We start from the raw sequence: 10,000 nt of genomic DNA, 5'->3' as shown, positions 1-10,000 counted from the left end.
TGATTTTATGAAGGCATCATTTCTACCTCTTCATACCCATCCAGCCTTCTAGTTACCATCACCATCATGTATTACAATGCAATCCCATGCATACTTAGGTGGATATAAGTTCTAGTGAAGTCAGTAAGACTTAGGTGAGTGTGTGTGTGTGTGTGTGTGTGTGTGTATTTGTGTTACAACCCCTGGTATGGCTAACACATCTGTCTAATATGTAAATACAACCCAGGTTCGAATCCCAGTAAGGGTATGGCTAGCTGATGAGAGCTAAATAGCTTGAAATAGATCTATCCTAGTCTCCCTTTATTTATTTATCAGCACAAATACAACACACACACACACACACATATATATTCATGATGCTTAGCTCTGAAGTAAAAGTTATTAAGTCAGAAGTTGCAAGATTAATAGAAGTATGGATAATAATGTAATCTTTTCTTATCCTTTAAATATGAATGTTGACTCTACTGCATTCCTTTAAAGATAAAAACACAGGTTAAATAAGGTAATATTATTGCAGTTGTAATCCAAGGAAAATAAGCAGACCATTTCTTGTATGATGTCATCAAAGAAATGTAGGCCAATTCTTCACATGCCTTTTGAACGGTTGATACTATAGTGCTTTTTTCCTTGAAGGATTTTTATTTATACGACCAGAATTGTAGTGTGTCAAACAACTGATTATATTTTCTACCTCAGTCTGTCTTCAAGGCTTATTTTTGTCTTATTTTATTGACACACAATACAGTACTTTATCCTTACAGAAAGCATTGACAAAGAGACAATGACTTACTAAAAAGACTTTCATCTAGGGAATTTGAGCTTGAGTTTTCCAGTGTTGAAATAAACTCTCTGTTTAATACATCACTCAAAGTTAAACAGAAATGTTTTGTGATTAATATATTTATAGTCTCCTATGATCATTGCTGACTTTCTTATAAAAATGCTAGTGCTTATTCTGCTGGCAACACTAACACTGGTAAAATACTACAGAGTAAATGTGGTATCTGAAACTATCAACAGACTATGGTTATTATTATTTGTTTAAATTTATTGGCTGACCAACTGAGTTTTCTTGCTGCTCCCATTATGTAAGAATAAAGCAATTTTACTTTATTATATAGTAGATATACATTTAGTCCCACCTTTTAAATTAAATGCTTATTAAAGACTGTCCAAATAAATAAGACGAGTTTATTACTGTAGCATAAATTATTCCCAGTCACCAGTAGATGTCAGAGACTCAAGTTGCTCAAAGTCTTCGCTATTTTGATTACTTCAATACATGATGTAAGATTCTACTGCTGCATATTAGCAGGATTAGCAAATCTTTGTACAACAAAGATGCCCTAGGCCTTAAGCACTCCAAAAAATCTAATATATTCTTCAGAACCTGATATATATGCTGAAATATGGGTTGACCTAATAGGCCATAAGCCCTTTGGTAGATCAAGTTGATCCCTCTGTTTCATGTGTTCGAGATTCATGTTATTCTGTTAAATTAGTGTGATATTTCTTTAGAGTTAGTAAAAGTTAGGGTACAACATTTGGAGACTAGGGGTTGATTCAGAATTCTCTATTGTTTCCGGTACTTTAGAAGAATGAATATATATATATATATATATTCGGCAGGATCTCACCTGCCATCTTCAAGCTTGGGCTTAAAAAGCTTGGGCCCAAACTTGAAGATGGCAGGTGAGATCCTGCCGAAATGTTGCAAAGACAATCTCAATCTTACACGGGAAAAGACCCGAATACAACAAAACCAGCATATATATATATATATATATATATATATATATATATATATATATATATATATATATATATATATATATATATATATATATATATATATATATATATATATATATATATATATATATATTATAAACAAGATAAATTATTCAAAATTATGTTGGGGTTAGGCTGTTCTTCCTACCTCAAATGGCAAAAACAGACATTTTTAGCAGTTGTGCTTCCAGAGATCCAGTGACAACAAACAGTAAGTTCCAATTGGGCAACTGTGCAGCTTCAGTTTGCTCATCTCTGTTAGAAGGCTGAGATTAAATCCCATTCCTTATTTCCATACAGCTGCACCAGTGGGTAGATGGATGAATGGGTAGGTGAGTGAGTGGGTGTATAGATAGAAACCACTCTCACTGGTTATGAGTATTTTTGTCATTATACAAGACAGTGTTTCTTATTGAGTATAGAAGTCCGCCTATTTTAAAGCTGCCAAGGTTGGGAAACACTGAAGAGATGCAATTATAACATTGTGTTCTTTGATGAATTGTCTTTGGCAATCCCTTACTCAAATGAACATAGTGTCATGCAAACAATTTACCTAGCAATGTCTTTTTAGGGGAAAAATAGGGAAAAAAAACCTTTGTTTCCCCTCTCCCAATTCACTGGAAGATTTTTTTATATGATTTCTAACTGCTCTTTAGATAAGCAAAGCAGTCTACGAAGCACTGAACCAAAACAGAGTCAGCAGCTAAGCAGGGAATTATTTTGCTCTTGTCCCATAAATCCACACCTTGTCAGGAAAAAAAAGGCTGAGTGTCTAACTGATGAGAAACAGCCATGTTCACCTGCAGCTATGTTGGGCCTTAACTCAAGAAAGCACTGGGGCTGTTTAATTTTGAAATGGACAATAATTCTCTTGTAGGGTAGAGTAAGGAGGTTTTTGTTAGATCCACCTGGTGCATCAAGAGTACATCTTCCAGAGTCTGCTCCAATCCATATAATTACATGGGAATTGACATCACTTTGCCATGTGTGATATATCAATTTGTCTTTGACCCCTAAGCAATATAACATGGCCACATGTTTTCTTTAATACTGTTCTTTGCTTATTCCCTCAGGTTGTGGGAAATTATGGTTATTCACACCTAGAAATTCCACTGAAAGGCTTCAGAGCTTAGAAAAGAGAACAGATTTAATCATCTCCACTTAGCCACACTTTCCCCTAATTTACTTTGGGTATCTTGGGAATACCTGCAAGAACTCTGAAAAGCAAAACGGAAAGAAATGTACACATCAAGTTAATTCTCAAAAACAGGCCAAGAAATATAACTCAGATTACTGAAACAAAGAAAAAGTGCCGTATGATTTCTCTCACACAAACCTACATTTTTAGATAACAATGTTTGAACACCTGGTCCTGGCAGCTATTTTAATACACTTGGTAGGACTTTCTCCTGAAGAAACCTGCCCAAAATCTGTAATAGTCACCAAAAGAGGCAAACAGACCTTAAGTGGGATGGGTTATTTGGAGTACCTTACTGTAAGGATACCTGGTCTGCAACAAACCTTTTCCTTGTAGGTTGGAATTAGAATTGCAGCCATTAGACAGAAATCTCTATTCAGAATTTTTTTTCCTTGTCAGAGAAATAAAAGATTTAGTTCTGCAACTAACTGCTGTGTTCATATAATACAAGTGAAGTTTACTAATATTGACTCTATTTCAACCCTTTCTTTCAAATATCTCTGTCATTCAGCATGCATATCTTTAAATGTGAGGAAAGAAACAAAAATGGATTCATTGTAAAGTAGTTTGCATGTGTTATGCTTATCTTACAAATACAAAATATTATGCAAGAATATTGCAAACAGAAAATGAATTGTATGAATCAGAATTATGGTATTTATTTTTTGCAGCCAGGATTTACATGGCTAGATACTTGTTCTCCCAAATTCTCCTGAGTCTTAAAATTTCATGCAGACTTGAGTAAATTTACTTCAGTCAATACACATATCAGACTTTTTCTGCCTAAATCTCTGAACTGCTACGGCTATTAATAGATATATGTCAATTTACTAAGGAAAACATTAGAAAATGTGTGTATTGAGGGGCTGGGAGTAGAGAATAGTTCTATATAGAAAAAACAAACAAATAATTGCCAAGGTTTCAGTTTTTACAGAATTTAAGAAAAGAATCTCATGGAAAGCTGTAACCACCTGTTACTGTATGTAAGGCCTATACTGTATGTATACCAGAAAGTAAGTGAGTGTGTGTGTGTGTGTGTGTGTGTGTGAGGGAGGGAAAGACAGAGGGACAGAGAATATACATAACTCTAGGATTTCCACAATAAACTTATGTTTGATAACAATAGAGCACATTCTATGATGATTTTAGTTCTGATTGATGCCAAGTAGTCAAAACTGCATTGTTAATTCCAAGTAACAAACTAGGATTTATCTCATATTTAAAGAGATTGTCCCCAAAATAATCTGAATGATTTATATTACATAAAAAATAAACATGAAACTTGATCATCAAGGATATGGGATGTGTTAGTTTAGAAATACTTAGTCCCCTCCTCTTCTATTTTCTCTTGTTTAGTGAAAGCATCATAATTCTTTCAGCAATATTCCATTTTAATCAAGGCAATATTCTTAACAATAGTTCACTCTGTTACAGGCACTGTACATTCAGAAGGAAATTGCACGCAGTTTTCTATTTTGAGATTTAGGGTTTTTTTAATAATTTGAGCAAGAACACCCTGACCAAGAAAGAGGATGTTTAGATTTTTTATGCCCACTTCCAGCCATATGGATGTGGTAGATGCATTTGAGAACATACTGTATTATGAAATTCTGCTTTAAGACAGATCAAAAGTAGTCATGCATCTTCTCAGGGCTCTTCCCCACCCCCAAATGTGATCTTATCTCAGTTGTCTCTAGTAATATATGATAACATTGCTACTCATAAATTTGATTCTCATTCTGATTTATCTTTTTTTTTTTACAATGCTTACCTTCCTTAGTAACTGACTCCCATTACTTTACATTGTTGTTAGGTTTTTAAAACTTGTCTGTTTTCCTAAGCTGTTAGTTAGAAGAGGAAGCTCTCCTCATCTTCAGAGTAAACATTGTCCTTGCTCAGCACCTTTTCCAACTATTCACACTGTCCATTCTTGTGACATTGCATTCAATACATCTGATGAAGAAGCAAAGCTGCCAAACATCCTTTTTATAGGAGACATGACATCTCAATATAACATAATGAATTTAGCATTTTCAGTCTCATGGAGCATAATTTCAGGCACTAGAGTTCCTATTAACTACCCATCCCCATTCCTGTTTTGCAAGTCTAGTCAAATAAGTGAATTCAAGGGTCTGGAATTAATCAATTCAAATGAAATAAAGCTTTTATAGCCAGGAAATGTATTTTATGTTATTCACATTTTTATCATGGTTCCTTTAACTGTGTCAAATTATTATTCTCCATTGTCACTCTGATTTTGTGAAGTGGATTTGGCTTGGAAGTATGATATACTATTCAGATATTTCTTTGAAGTTAATTTAACATAAAACATTATCTGAAATAGAGACAGAAACAGGAACATCTATCTATCTATCTATCTATCTATCTATCTATCTATCTATCTATCTATCTATCATCTATCTATCTAGAAAATAAGAGTAATGAAACAACATGGGCTCCATCCTCACATATTTAAAAAAAAACACCACCATCACCCAGGATTGTAATCTTATTCTGCCCCCAATGCTTCTGGAAAAAGCCAACTCTTCAAAGTTTTCCAGAAGGCAAGGAGGATCCAGGACTGCCAGATCATAGAGATTAGGACCTTTAAATTTAACTTTTATATGAAATACTTAAAACTAGATGATATTAAAAATGTAAGCTTTACCATTGAAAAAATGAGTATGTATAGCAAAGAGATGTCGAGTATTAACCCAATCATTCTGGATCTCAGTTGCCTGTCCTAAATTAATTACCGTAACAGCTAAATATGTTTTTTTTTAAACTTTGCAAATGATAACCTTAGTTGTTCAGGATGGACACAGGAACCTACCAACCGGACAGATTAAATGTTTTTTATTATTCTAATTCACAGGGGCCCAGAGTTTGTGAGATCATTTGAATATGTTGATTAGGCCAGCTTGGCAGCAGAGTACAAATTTGGAGAAATCAGATCTATTAACTCCAACTACAAATAGATGTTCTCAGTACTATGTCTTACACTTAAGAGAATCTTTAATTAAAATTGTTACTTTCCCCAGCACCACTGCCCAATCCTTTTTCTGCTGCTCGGTGTTGGTCATTTGTGTTGGTCGTTTCCCATTTTAATACCAACCCTTGACATCAATGAAAACTTGTTTCATGGCCTAAAGATAAAAGTTGCCATAGTTTTGTCACACAATTAAGTCTGCAGCAGATGCTTAATGGGAAATTAAAACCTCATGTAGGGGATCCACATGCACAAGAAGAAGAGTTAGCGAAGAAATATTAAACAGGGTAACTTTAGGGTAAAAATGTTATAAGAAAACTACAGACCAGTTTCATTCTTCTGAGTATTTCAGTGTTATGTTCAGTCTTTTCTGCTGAATAAAATGCCATTGGTCAGCTACTGCTGATAGGTGCAGTATAAACTAAAGGGGGAAAAAAGAAATATTTTTCTTCCCAGTAGCAGACCTAGTTTCATGCTTAAATTTACTCTAAAATTAATCTCTGTGTTGATATTAGCATTTGCTTGTAATAGGGAGTTTCCTCTTTGAGAGCCTTGCAAGCTAAAAATACACATTACAGATAAAGCATTGCCACTTTTAAATAAAGGGTGGGCTGCTGTTTTTTTTAAAAAAAAAGAATTCATATTCCTATATCTCTTACTACTCCTTCTGCTTTGGAATCACATTTAAGTATCAGCTTTATATGCACTGGTAACCCCATATTACATATATAATTTTATAGAAAATGAAACTTTAATATGATTCAGCACAAAATGGGACACAATGGCAATAAATCAAATAATCTTCATTTGCACATAGCTTGATCTCACTGACTTATCGTTGTAAGCACAGTGCCGGGTGACAAATTTCTCTGCAATACAGTACAGTACCTGGGTGTAATTACAGACACATTTTGCCAGTACGGCTGTTACACAGAATTGTAATTAATTCCTCAGAAGATTACTGTGAGAATTTTGGATACCGATGCTGGTTTTGGACATTTATTACTGCTCTTTAGTTGGTTTTTTGCTGTGCCTCAGAGACAGATGTAAAATTAGTGTCTATTTTGAGCCAGAAAACAGTATGTCTTACCCTCCTGTTTATTGAATTGCGGAGTAGCATTCTTGGGGATCTCACTTCTTTGTGGTTTTGAAGTAATAGCATATTTATTTTGCCAACTGGGCTGCCCCTCTGGATGTGCAAAAGTTTCCAGAGACTGAAGCTACTTTGACCTAATGGATCAAATTAGGATGTAGGATTGCCAAAGGTAAAGGGGTTCTTGTATAAGCAGGTTTTCAGTTCTCAGATTCATAAATTCTAACAGCAACGATTAGTAAATCTGTCTAGTATGAAAATAGAAAGATTCTGTCCAATGAAAAGTCATTCACCATTGGTGAGAGGGGATGAAATGGTGGAATGTTCTTGTTTAAATTGGGCAAAAAGATAATGCTACAATGTTGACATTTTGTTACGTGGAAAGCAGGAATGAGGGAAAGGGAGGGAGGGAAAGAAGGAAGGAAAGAGGGAAGGAAGGAGAATTTATTAAACATTTCATTAAGTGGTTTTGCTTTCTTCATATAAAAACTATTGCCTTCCAATTAATTATTTTAGTTTAACAGAGGAAGGAGGGCTAATTGCTATAGTCACAACAGACAGGTACAATCAAGGTAATGGCCATCCATAAATGATCAAATGCACTTAAAGATAAAATTCAGTAAGCAAGGCAGCTATTGATGTGGCTTCTACATAGTTTCTATTTGTTTCAGTACAGAGTGTATCCGATTCACATGCAAGTTCCATTAAAAGGCTGCAAACAGCAGGTGCTGTTGAATTGAGTCCAGACCAGTGATGGATTGTCAATTTTTTCACTACCGGTTCGGGTGCGGTCCCACGCGTGACGCTTCTGCATATGTGCAGAAGCTTCTGCGCTTGCGCAGAAGCATCTGGGTGGGTGGGCGGAGCCTCCCGCCACCACTACTACCGATTCAGCTGAACTGGGTCGAACTGGGAGCAACCCACCACTAGTCCAGACCAATGTATAGAAAGCCATCCACATCCACCATTGCTTATTTATATTCAGGTTATATTTTCCTGTCTAATTCATAAAATAAAGGCAATGAACTGACTGAGTGGAAAGAGAGGTTATATTGATTACCGCCTTACATTCATACTAATGATTAAAAAATGACAGAGGCCTTCTACAGGTGAAGTGGACAGCAGTTGATTTTCAGTCCAAAAGTACTCACTATTATTTGTGGAGAAAGGACCCTAAAGGTTGGGAAGTATTGTTAGCCTCCGGTGGTGACGGATGATTAGCCCTTGACCCCATACAGTGAGACATGACTTCATAGCATGTTTAGATTGTTCTGATACTTGGAACTCTTCAAGTGCCATTCATAAATCATTTATCTTTCTTTCTCATTTTTTTTCTGCCCTCCATGAAGAAAATATTTCAGTTGCGTTGCCGTAGGAAGACTAAGGTCATTTGGGATAGCATGGTCCATTCCAAAATAGACCTTTAATAAGCATGGGTGTAAGTGTGAGTGAGAATATGTGTCTATATTCCTCCTTTGGATAAAGGTCTTTTAATGTCTGTCCAGCCTTAGATAATTTTATTCACTCCTCCTGGACCTTCCTTTATTCCTCCTGTGCCCAGAGATCACTTTTTAGGAGATTGGTTGAAAGCTTCCCAGGCATTAGGATCTTTTGTTGAAGGCTTCTCTCCCCCACCCACCCAACCCGGCGTTTAGAAAGGGGGGGAAATGGTAAAGAAATCTTCTCCTTGTTGCTAAGAAATAGTTAAAACTTGTAATGGGGGTGCGGGGGAATAAAACAAAATGGGAGCACATTATTGATTGTACGAAGGTATATCTGGACCACACAGCTAGAGTAGAGATGTTAGAATATTTCTTTTCTCTCTCCTTTTTGTTCTTCGGAGGGCATTACCCAGCCTGAACTCGCCTAAAGCCTTGTGGTCACACCTCTTGAAAAGGTTTTGTTTCTCCCGTCAATTGGTATTCAAACCAGGTCAGCAGATTCTGTTTGCCCAGCTCCGCTGCCGTTTTCATTTTAATTTGCACCTGTTGTGCAGTTGTTCGGAAGGCAAGTGCAGACCCGTGGATTATACAAAGATCATATTATGAACAGATATGCACGGTGTAATCTTTTTGTCCCCAGACTCATATGACCAAAAAAAAAAATCTTTCTTTTTCTTCCCTTTATTTTATTTTTATTTTACTCCCTGGGAACTTGTCAAAGCAAACAGATATGACTGACCAAAATTGTAACTAGGCATGTTTCAAGAATTCTCCTAAAGCATTATGAACTCGGCACACAATCCTTTTCATTTATTTTCTTCCACTTTTGTATAATCCAATAGCTGGCAAGAGCCACTTGAGATAGCTCAGTTGATAACTTAGCCGGATTGCTTTATTAAGCACAGAGAAATCAAAATGAACCTGAAAATTGTTTGTGCTCTTTCCTAGAGACTTCCCTCACTCTTCTTTTTCTGTCTCTGGATATACGTGTCTCCCTCTTGTTCCCATGATGTCATACTTCTAACTTGGTATGTGTGAGTGTGTGTGTGTGTGAGAGGGGGGGAGGGAGAGGGAGGGAGGGAGAATATGTGTGAACTGACTGGTGTGCTGGTGTGTTTCTCTAGCCGAGCTAATGCCCCGTGTTTATTACTCTAATCTTTCTTGTCTGGTGGTAAAGTGGACAATTTATGTACTAGCATGTAGGCCGAGAGTCTTGTGAGGGCTGACTAATTCAAAAACAGCCACCTTCAATTGAGTTCACAGACCTTATTTACAGGCTGTCTATTTTAAGAAAAGCTACTGAGCATTTCTGGGTCTGAAGGCTGCAAAAACAGCTTGCTGTTTGTAAGTCACTGTTTTGTGTTTTTTATTTTTAAATCTTGTTTTGCTTGTGCCACTTGAAATATGCACTAAGGAATAATAGTAATAATAACAACAACAACAATAGTAATAACAACAACAACAATAACAGCTGCAGCAGCAGCAGA

General features: G+C 36.1%; 1 protein-coding gene across 3 annotated transcripts in view; it reads left to right on the top strand.

Moving 5' to 3' along the window:
* Positions 1-10,000, top strand: part of ZEB2 (zinc finger E-box binding homeobox 2) — a 58,917-nt gene that overhangs the window by 987 nt on the left and 47,930 nt on the right. The gene's annotated exons all lie outside the window — the stretch shown is intronic.

This window comes from Natrix helvetica, assembly GCF_964273705.1.
Source record: "Natrix helvetica genome assembly, chromosome: 1".
Classification (NCBI taxonomy): Eukaryota; Metazoa; Chordata; class Lepidosauria; order Squamata; family Natricidae; genus Natrix; species Natrix helvetica.
The sequence above is the reverse complement of the archived record's forward strand: the minus strand, read 5'-3'. Positions and strand labels throughout refer to the sequence as shown.